This window comes from Tenrec ecaudatus, chromosome 6 (genome assembly GCF_050624435.1).
Source record: "Tenrec ecaudatus isolate mTenEca1 chromosome 6, mTenEca1.hap1, whole genome shotgun sequence".
In the NCBI taxonomy this organism is placed as follows: Eukaryota; Metazoa; Chordata; class Mammalia; order Afrosoricida; family Tenrecidae; genus Tenrec; species Tenrec ecaudatus.
The window spans coordinates 13,718,990-13,728,501 of record NC_134535.1 but is presented as its reverse complement, the minus strand read 5'-3'; positions in this window follow the sequence as shown (position 1 = coordinate 13,728,501).

Below are 9,512 nucleotides of genomic sequence, written 5' to 3'. Positions count from 1 at the left end.
ATAAAAGATAACACATTAAGGGTGGGGGTGGGTGGGATGATCAATTGGTGCCCAGGGGGGAAGGGAGGAGGGGAGCCCTAAGCTAGGCTGGAACTCTGCTTCCCATGTGGCTTTTTCAGTATTGGGTGACCGCCTCGCCCCACGACTCTTGCCTGGGCTCCCACCGCAGGGACCGCCCTCTCCAATCCGTCCTTCAGACCCCTCAGGCCCATCTTTTTCAAGCAGGATACCTGAGGAGCCACTACTGGTCATGCCCACTGGTGGCTTACTTAGTTCCCACCACCTTTCTCTGAGGACCCAAAGCTTCATCCATCCTCTGCAACCTCTCACCTACTCCACCTCCTGCCCACAAGCCTTGCATTCCAAGGGCAGCTCCTCCAGAGGGATCCCCGGGGTTGGGGATCCCACTTCAGGGTCTTTGCCCAGCCTGATCCCCTAAGGAGCCTGGTGATGTGTTGCTTATGCATTGTGTTGCAGTGGTTCAAACCCACTAGCTTTGTGGTACAAAGAGGAGGCTTTCTACTCCCAGGAAGAGTTCTGGTCTCTGAAACCCACAGGAGCACTTCTGCCCTGTCCTATAGGGTCGCTAGGAATTCACTTGATGACAACAGGTTTGTTTTGGGGGTTGACCAGTACTATGTTTGTGTCTGAGATAGTTTATTTTGCCAGCCTGGCCGATAAACACATGTGGGATTAATTGAAGGGTGGCGAGATAAGTGGTTTGGTGAGCCTCACCTTTCTTGTCTCTCGCTCTTTAATCATCAGACCAGTGTGCAGCTGCCTTGCTTGTCTGTGCCTCAATTTAAAGGGCACACTACCTGTGGGACGCCTAGCCTGTGGACTGTGTCACTGTAAGTTGAGGTCCCTTTAAGACCACTCAAATGAAATTTACATCTCTGGAGCTGAGAACTGACAGTTGGTGACCTAGCTGACAGTTGGTGACCTGCCTGGTTGTTGGCTGCCTGTGCTGGGATAGCCTAGTTCTCTCTCTCTACAGAGGACTACCTGACGGCCCTCAAGACTTGAAGGACTGCCAGTGTCTCACACACAACTCTCCCATGGGAGTGAGTCCTCAGCACTGAGCCACTTGTACTGCTTTATAATTTAACTGTTCATTTCTTGTATTTTATATCAATCTATTTATAATTTAATAGTTCATTTCTTGTGTTATATATCTATCTTTATATATATATGTATATATAATTATCAGCAACCTTGTTTTATCTCTCTAGAGAACCCTGTCTAACACATTTTGGTACCAGGAGTGGTTCTCGAGAAATAAAATCATAAATACGGGCTTCTTAACTTGGCTCTCCAGCCTGACTAGTCTTAACAATATAGGGAGGCTACTTCAACATCCCAAAGCATGATAAGTCTGCTACTCTTCCGAATTCATGGTGTGAAATAGCAAAGATAATACCTAAAGTAGCACCACTGATAGATGAGGTGCTGGTTAAAGGAGAGGCTCTGAGTGATCGTATCTTTGATATTTTCCAGGAGTTTTGTAAAGATGACAAGTATAAGGAATCTGGTTGGCTGGTCCTTCTTACAATGGAAAGTGTGATTAAGGAGAGGGATGATCTCAGAGCCTCAAAAGCACGCCTCAGGTGCAGACTAACAGATTTGAAAACTTCCATCTGTGCTACAAAGGAGAGCCTTCTCTCCTCGAGTAAAAGAGCTGACATTGCTGAGAACCAGGTCCAGAGTCTCATTATACAAGTGGCTGAATTACAATGGCAGCTGAATTGCAGATCTCGAGCAATGTCTGAAACCAAAGTAAGGGCATTGATTGGGAAAAGTTGGGGCCCTGAAACATGGGATGGGAACATATGGGCTGATGATCCAGGAGAGGAGGACATTCAGACCTTAGAAATAATCAACTCACCCCAGTCAATAGATCCACGCCTCCCAGCTGAAAGTATTAATTCACAATCCACACCTGAGCAGATTAGCCAAACTATTCAAGCTGATATGCCAAGTGGGGCTGCATCAGCAGTATTGCCTGAGGGAGATGCCTTACAAGATATTGCTGAGAGCACCCAGGAAACACCCTCACCACCCATTATTTCTGCTAGACCTGTCACTAAAATTAAGTCTCAGGAAGCTCCTAAAGGTGAGGTTGAGATGATTACCCAAGAAGAAGTGTCCTATGCTTATAAAGATCTGCTCGATTTTTCAAATCCATACAAGCAGAGGCCTGGGGAATATCCTGGGAATGGTTACTAAGGGAGTGGTATACTGGTGCACAAAATGTAATATTAGACCAGTCTGAGTTTCTGGATATGGGACCCCTAAGCACAGACTCTTCTTTCAATGTCTCTGCGAGAGAGGCTAAGAGAGGATCTAATTCTTTATTTGGTTGGTTCACTGAAGCATGGACTGACAGATGGCCTAGATTGGACCAACTTGAGGTACCTGACCTACCTTGGTATACTGTGGAGGAAGGCATCCAAAAGCTTAGAGAAATTGGTATGCTGGAGTTGATCTATCAGGATATTCACATAGACCCCAAAAGGGGGTATCCTGAGGACATACCCTTTACCACAAGCATAAGGAACAAGTTTGTGAAGTGGGCCCCAGCATCTCTTAAGACTCTTGTAATTACTTTTTTATGTGCACCAGGATTAACAGTGGGCACTGCCCTAAGCGAACTCCAACATTTGCCCACAATCGGGCTGATTGGTCCCCGTGATGGTAGAGGGCAGGTGTCAGCACTGAATGAACAGAGACAGGGTGGGTGTGGTTATAATAGACAACAAGTTTTCAATAATAATCAAAGCAACCTGTCTCATGTGGAATTATGGCATTGGCTACTTAGTCACGGTGTCCCTGGGAATGAAATAGATGGGAAGCCTACTAAATATGTACGTGACTTATACAGATGAAAGAATGGTAGATCAAGTGAACAGAATAGACAGTCACGATCGCTTAATCAATTCCCAGACCTGAGCCAGTTTACATGCCCACAACCCCTTGAATGAGGAGAAAGCCGTGTCCCATTTGAAGGAGGACCCTGCTACGTCACTGAAGGTCTATACTGTTAGTCTTTCTTCTAGCCTTCCCAAAAGGGACCCGTGGCGGGTACCTGAATCTTTGTTGGGTTAATTTCCCAACCTCTTCTATGAAGATTTTGTACCAATGAATCTAGAGTCTTTGATACATCTTCCTTAGTGGGTCCAATAAGCATAATGTCATCAATATAATGGACCAGTGTGACATTTTGTGGAATAAACAGGTGATCAAGGTCCCTTCAGACTAAATTATGGCACAGGGCAGAAGAGTTGATGTACCCCTGGGGAAGAGTTGATGTACCCCTGGGGGAGAGTTGTGAAAGTATATTGTTGCCCCTGCCAGGTGAAGGCAAACTGCTTCTGGTGGTCCTTTGAGACTGGTATTGAGAAGAAGGCATTAGCCAGATCAATAGCTGCATACCAAGTACCAGGAGAAGTATTAATTTGCTCAAGCAATGTAATCACATCTGGAACAGCAGCTGCAATTGGAGTCACCACCTGGTTAAGTTTACGATAATCCACTGTCATTCTCCAGGATCCATCTGTCTTCTTTACAGGCCAAATAGGTGAGTCAAACAAAGATGTGGTAGGAATCACCACCCCTGCATCTTTCAAGTCTTTGATGGTGGCACTGATCTCTGCAATCCCTCCAGGAATGCGGTACTGCTTTTGGTTTACTATTTTCCTAGGCAATGGCAGTTCTAATGGTGTCCACTTGGCCTCTCCTACCATGATAACCCTTATTCCACATTTCAGGGTTCCAATATGGGTGTTCTGCCAGTTACTAAGTATGTCTATTCCAATGATGCATTCTGAAACTGGGAAAATAACCACAGGATGGGTTCGGGGCCCCACTGGACCCACAGTGAGGCGTACCTGAGCTAAAACTCCATTGATAACATGACCTCCATAAGCCCCACTCTGATTGGGGCTTTGAAACACTTTGGGTCTCCTGGAATTAGTGTCAGTTCTGAACCAGTGTCTAGTAATCCATCAACTCTTCCCCAGGGGTACATCAACTCTTCTGCCCTGTGCCATAATTTAGTCTGAAGGGACCTTGATCACCTGTTTATTCCACAAAATGTCACACTGGTCCATTATATTGATGACATTATGCTTATTGGACCCACTAAGGAAGATGTATCAAAGACTCTAGATTCATTGGTACAAAATCTTCATAGAAGAGGTTGGGAAATTAACCCAACAAAGATTCAAGTACCCGCCACATCAGTAAAATTCCTAGTTCAGTGGTGTGGGGCATGTCGACATATTCCTACTAAAGTGAAGGATAAGTTATTGCATTTAGCACCCCCAACGACTTACAAAGAGGCACATCGCCTAGTGGGCCTCTTTGGATTTTGGAGGCAACATATCCCTCACTTGGGTGTTCTATTTTGACCTATTTATCAAGTGACATGAAAAGCTTCCCATTTTGAGTGGGGCCCAGACAAGAGAAGGCTCTTCAACAGGTTCAGGCTGCCATGCAAGCTGCTTTGCCACTGGGAACATATGATCCAGCTGACCCAATGGTGCTAGAGGTGTCAGTTGTAGATAAAGATGCAGTGTGGAGTCTTTGGCAGACCCCTATTGGTGAATCACAGTGTAAACCACTGGGATTTTGGAGTGAAGTCCTGCCTTCCTCTGCAGACAGTTACTCCCCCTTTGAAAAACAGCTGTTGGCCTGTTACTGGGCCTTGGTGGAGATTGAACGCCTCACCATGGGCCACCAAGTCACCATGAGGCCTGAACTACCCATCATTAACTAGGTATAGTTTGACCCACGGAATCATAAAGTTGGACGTGCGCAGCAACACTCCATTGTTAAATGGAAGTGGTATATACGAGATCGGGCCAAAGCAGGACCTGAAGGGACAAGTAAGCTGCATGAAGAAGTGACCCAAATGCCCACTGTCTCCACTCCTGTCACATGGCCTTCTTTCTCCCAGTCTGCACCTATGGCCTCCTGGGGAGTTCCTTACCATACTTGAACTGAAGACCAAAAAAGTCATGCTTGGTTTACGGATGGCTCTGCATGATATGCAGGTGCCACTCATAAGTGGACAGCAGCAGCACTACAGCCCTTTCTGGGATCTCCCTAAAGGACAGTGGTGAAGGGAAATCCTCCCAATGGGCAGAACTTCGAGCAGTGCACCTGGCTGTTCAGTTTACATATCAGGAAAATGGCCAGATGTGAGACTGTATCTGATTCATGGGCTGTGGCTAATGGCTTGGCTGGATGGTCAGGGAACTGGAAGGACCATGATTGGAAAATTGGTGACAAGGAGGTGTGGGGAAGAGGTATGTGGATAGACCTCTCTGAATGGGCCAAGAAAGTAAAGGTAATTGGATCTCACATGAACTCTCACCAAAGGATTACCTCTGAAGAGGAGGACTTTAATAATCAAGTGGATAAGATGACACGCGCTGTGGAGACTGGTCCTCCTCTTTCCTCTGCCACCCCTGTTATCGCCCAATGGGCACATGAACAAAGTGGACATGGCTGCAGGGATGGAGGTTATGCATGGGCACAGCAACATGGACTTCCACTCACCAAGGCTGACTCGGCCACTGCCACTGCTGAGTGCCCCATTTGCCAGCAGCAGAAACCAACATTAAGTCCAAGATATGGGACCAACCTGGTGGCAGGTTGATTACATAGGACCACTTCCATCATGGAGGGGACAGTGTTTTGTTCTTACTGGAATAGACACCTACTCTGGATATGGATTTGCCTTCCCTGCACGTGATGCTTCTGCCAAAACTACTATTCTTGGACTTACAGAATGCCTCATCTACCAGCATGGCATCCCACATAGCATTGCTTCAGATCAAGGAACTCACTTTACAGCAAATACAGTGCGGCAATGGGCCCATTCCCATGGAATCCACTGGTTGTATCATGTTCCTCGTCATCCTGAAGCTGCTGGCTTGATAAAACGATGGAATGGACTCCTAAAGACACAATTACGGTGCCAACTAGGTGGCAACAACTTGCGGGGCTGGGGCAATGTTCTCCAGGAAGCTGTATACGTTCTAAACCAGCGGCCAATATATGGTGCTATGTCTCCAATAGCCAGAATTCATGGGTCCAGGAACCAAGGGGTGGAAGCTGGAGTGGTACCACTCACTATTACTCCTAGTGATCCACTTGCAGCATTTTTGCTTCCTGTCCCAGCAACCCTGTGTTCCTCAGGCTTGGAGGTCCTGGTCCCGAAAGAAGGAACTCTCCCACCTGGAAATACAGCACGGATTCCACTGAGCTGGCAGCTGAGAATGCCCCCTGGCCACTTTCGGCTTCTTATGCCTTTGGATCACCAGATCAGGAAGGGTGTCACTGTACTGAATGGTGTGAGTGATCCCGATTACCAAGGAGAAATTGGACTGGTGTTACGTAATGGAAGTAAAGAAGAATATGTCTGGAATCCAGGAGATCCCATAGACCGACTCTTAGTGCTACCATGCCCTGGGATTAAAGTAAATGGTAAATTACAGCAACCTAATCCTGACAGGACTTACAATGACCCAGACCCCTCAGGAATGATGGTCTGCGTCACCCCACCAGACAAAAAACCACAGCCAGCTTAGGTGCTCGCTGAGGGCAAAGGTAATACAGAATGGGTAGTAGAAGAAGGTAGTTCTACCTATCAATTACGACCACGTGATCAATTGCAAAAGGAGGTTTGTAATGTCAACGTATTTTCTTTTTATGTGTTTATTGCATATCTTTCCTTTGTTCAGGTATGATATATCAGAAACAATTGGACTCTGTTTTCATTTATGCATATGATAGATGATTGATGATAAGTATAAGTGTGATTTCATCAATGTCTGGAAATTATATAAGTATGTATGGCTAAAGAATTGTGTACAGGTGCCAGGTTGGCAAGAGGTGGATTGAGATAGTTTATTGTCACAGGCTGACCGATAAACACAAGTGGGATTAAGTAAAGGGCGGAGAGATAAATGGTTCGGTGAGCCTTGCTTTTCTTGTCTCTCGCTCTTTAATCATCGGACCAGTGTGCAGCTGCCTTGCTTGGTCGGTGCCTCAATTTAAAGGGCACACTACCTGTGGGACACCTAGCCTGTGGACTGTGTCGCTCTAAGTTGAGGTCCCTTTAAGACCACTCAAATGAAATTTACATCTCTGGAGCTGAGGACTAACAGTTGGTGACCTGGCTGGCTGTTTGCTACCTGTGCTGGGATAGCCTAGCTCTCTCTACAGAGGACGACTGGATGGCCCTCAAGACTTGAAGGACTGCCAGTGTCTCACAACTCTCCCACGGGAGTGAGTCGCACTGAGCCATTTGTACTGCTTTATAATTTAACTGTTCATTTCTTGTATTATATATATATCAATGTGTTTATTACTTAACTGTTCATTTCTTGTGTTATATATCTATCTTTATGAATATATATATATAAAATTATCAGCAACCTGGTTTTATCTCTCTAGAGAACCCTGTCTAACCCAGTGTCTAAGGTTGTTGTGAATCGGAATTGACTTGATGGCCCTGGGTCTACTTTTTTGTTGTTGGCTGTTGATGTGAGATTAGGTGGTCTGGAGTGACAGAGGAGAGCGGTGCCTCGGGGCCTTCTCGGCTGTGGTCCTCACAGGAGTGGTCACCAGGGCCTGCTCCCGAGGAGCTGCTAAGTGGATTCAAACCGCCAGCCTTTGCTTTAGCCCCTGAGGGCTTCGTGTCAACCCCTTGGGGCTTCCAGACACTTCCTAGGTCCCCAGACCAGTGCTGGGCTCTGTGAGGGGCTATAGGCTGGGGTGTCTGTCCCAGCCCACCACTGACTTTCTGCATTCTCCCCAGTGGCCTCTGCCCCCTCCCTCCTGCTTCATCTCCAGACTGTTGCCAGGCCGCGTCTGCCCGCTTGGCTGCACCTCAGGGCCTTTGCGCTGCCCGGCTCTTTGGTAACCTTCAGCTCTCAGCTCAGAGGCCTTCCTTGCTCACCGCCCAGTTTTCCCACAGTCCCTCTTCCCCCTCCCCCAGAGAGGCACAGGCTGTTGTGGCAGAAACCATCTCCAACCCATCCTTCCTTGGATCCAGTTTCCTGCGGACCTGGACGTGCCAGGCTTCCTTAATGCCTAGTTCCTGACTTCCCTCCCGCTGGGTGCCTGACAGCCCTCAGCCTCAGCCAGCTCACCTCCTGCCCCCCAATCTTGGTGCAGATCTCCTTGCTCCTGGGGAGTGGGGGAGAGGAGAGAGAGCCCCCCCCCCCCCCCACCGTCCCTTTTGCCTGGATGCTGGAGGGCCCAGCAGGCGGGCTTGGTGTGTCCTGATCTCTATTGCTGTTGGGGAAGGAGCCCTGTCTCCCTGGGTGGCTTTTCCCTGGTAGGAGGGGGTTCCTTTGTGGGAAAAAGGCTCTAAGACCAGCCCTCTGAGAGTCATGTGGAGTCTAGGTGGGGGGCACCTGGCAGGTGGTTTTCCGGAAACCCCTCTCCAGGCCCCGTGCAGGGGGACAGGTACCCCAAGGCCATCCTGCTGGCTTTCACTGCGCAGCCTGCCAGGGTGGTGCAGGCAATCCCTCTCCCACCCAAGCCTTAAGATGACTCGGGCAGGGGCAGATCAGGATGGGCAGCCACTCCTACCACTGCACGCCCCCTGTTTTGCCCCTCCCTCTCTTCCCACTCATGTTCTCATATAAACAGGATAGCTGGGGGGGGGGAGGACCAGACCAGATGGACGGCGGGGCGGGGGCGGGAGGAGTCCAGATGGTGCAGTAGCCAAGTGCTCAGCCACTAACCGAAACGTCGGCAGTTCAAACCTACCAGCCACTCGGGGGACGAGGCGGCTGTCTGCCTCCGTAAAGGTTAACTGCCTGGGAAACCCCAACAGGGAGGTTCTGCTGTCTGACCCAACTGACCCACACTCGCTGGGATCGAGTCAGTGCTTCCTCAAGGACAGAGCAAGACGGCCCCTGTGGGCTGCCGGGACTAAATCTCCACGGGAGCAGAAAGCCTCCTTACTCCCAGTGATGAAGCAGCCCGGTGCAGGACCCAGGGTCACCACGGCGGCCCGATATTCCTGAAGCTATCCATCTTTATGAGAGCCCATAGCCTCAGCTTTCTCCCTCAGCATCTGGTGGCCTTGAACCGCCAACCTTGCGGTGAGAGGTTCAACGCTCACCCGACAGGGCCAGAGAGGGTGGCTGTGCTGGGGTCCCGGGCTGAGGGTTTGGCTAGGAAGGGATCTGGCCCCAGCATTCTGGGATCTCCTTCGCCACGTCGATTCCTGAGCACATCCTTGTTCTCGGCTGTGGGTCCTCGTTGTCAGTCCTAGGGGAGCCAGACATGTCCCCTCCATGTTTGTTTGGGGTCTTCCCTTTGGGAGGATGCCCAGATGGGTGTTTGCTGGGGGTGGGACTCACGGAGAGACGTGGGGCTATAAGCGAGCTCCTGGAGAAGTAGCAGGAAGCCTTGGGGGCAGATAATCTGGCTGGGTCGGGCCAGGAGAGGCAGTCTTGGAGTGGCCTCTCCCGGCCAGGCTGGCAGGG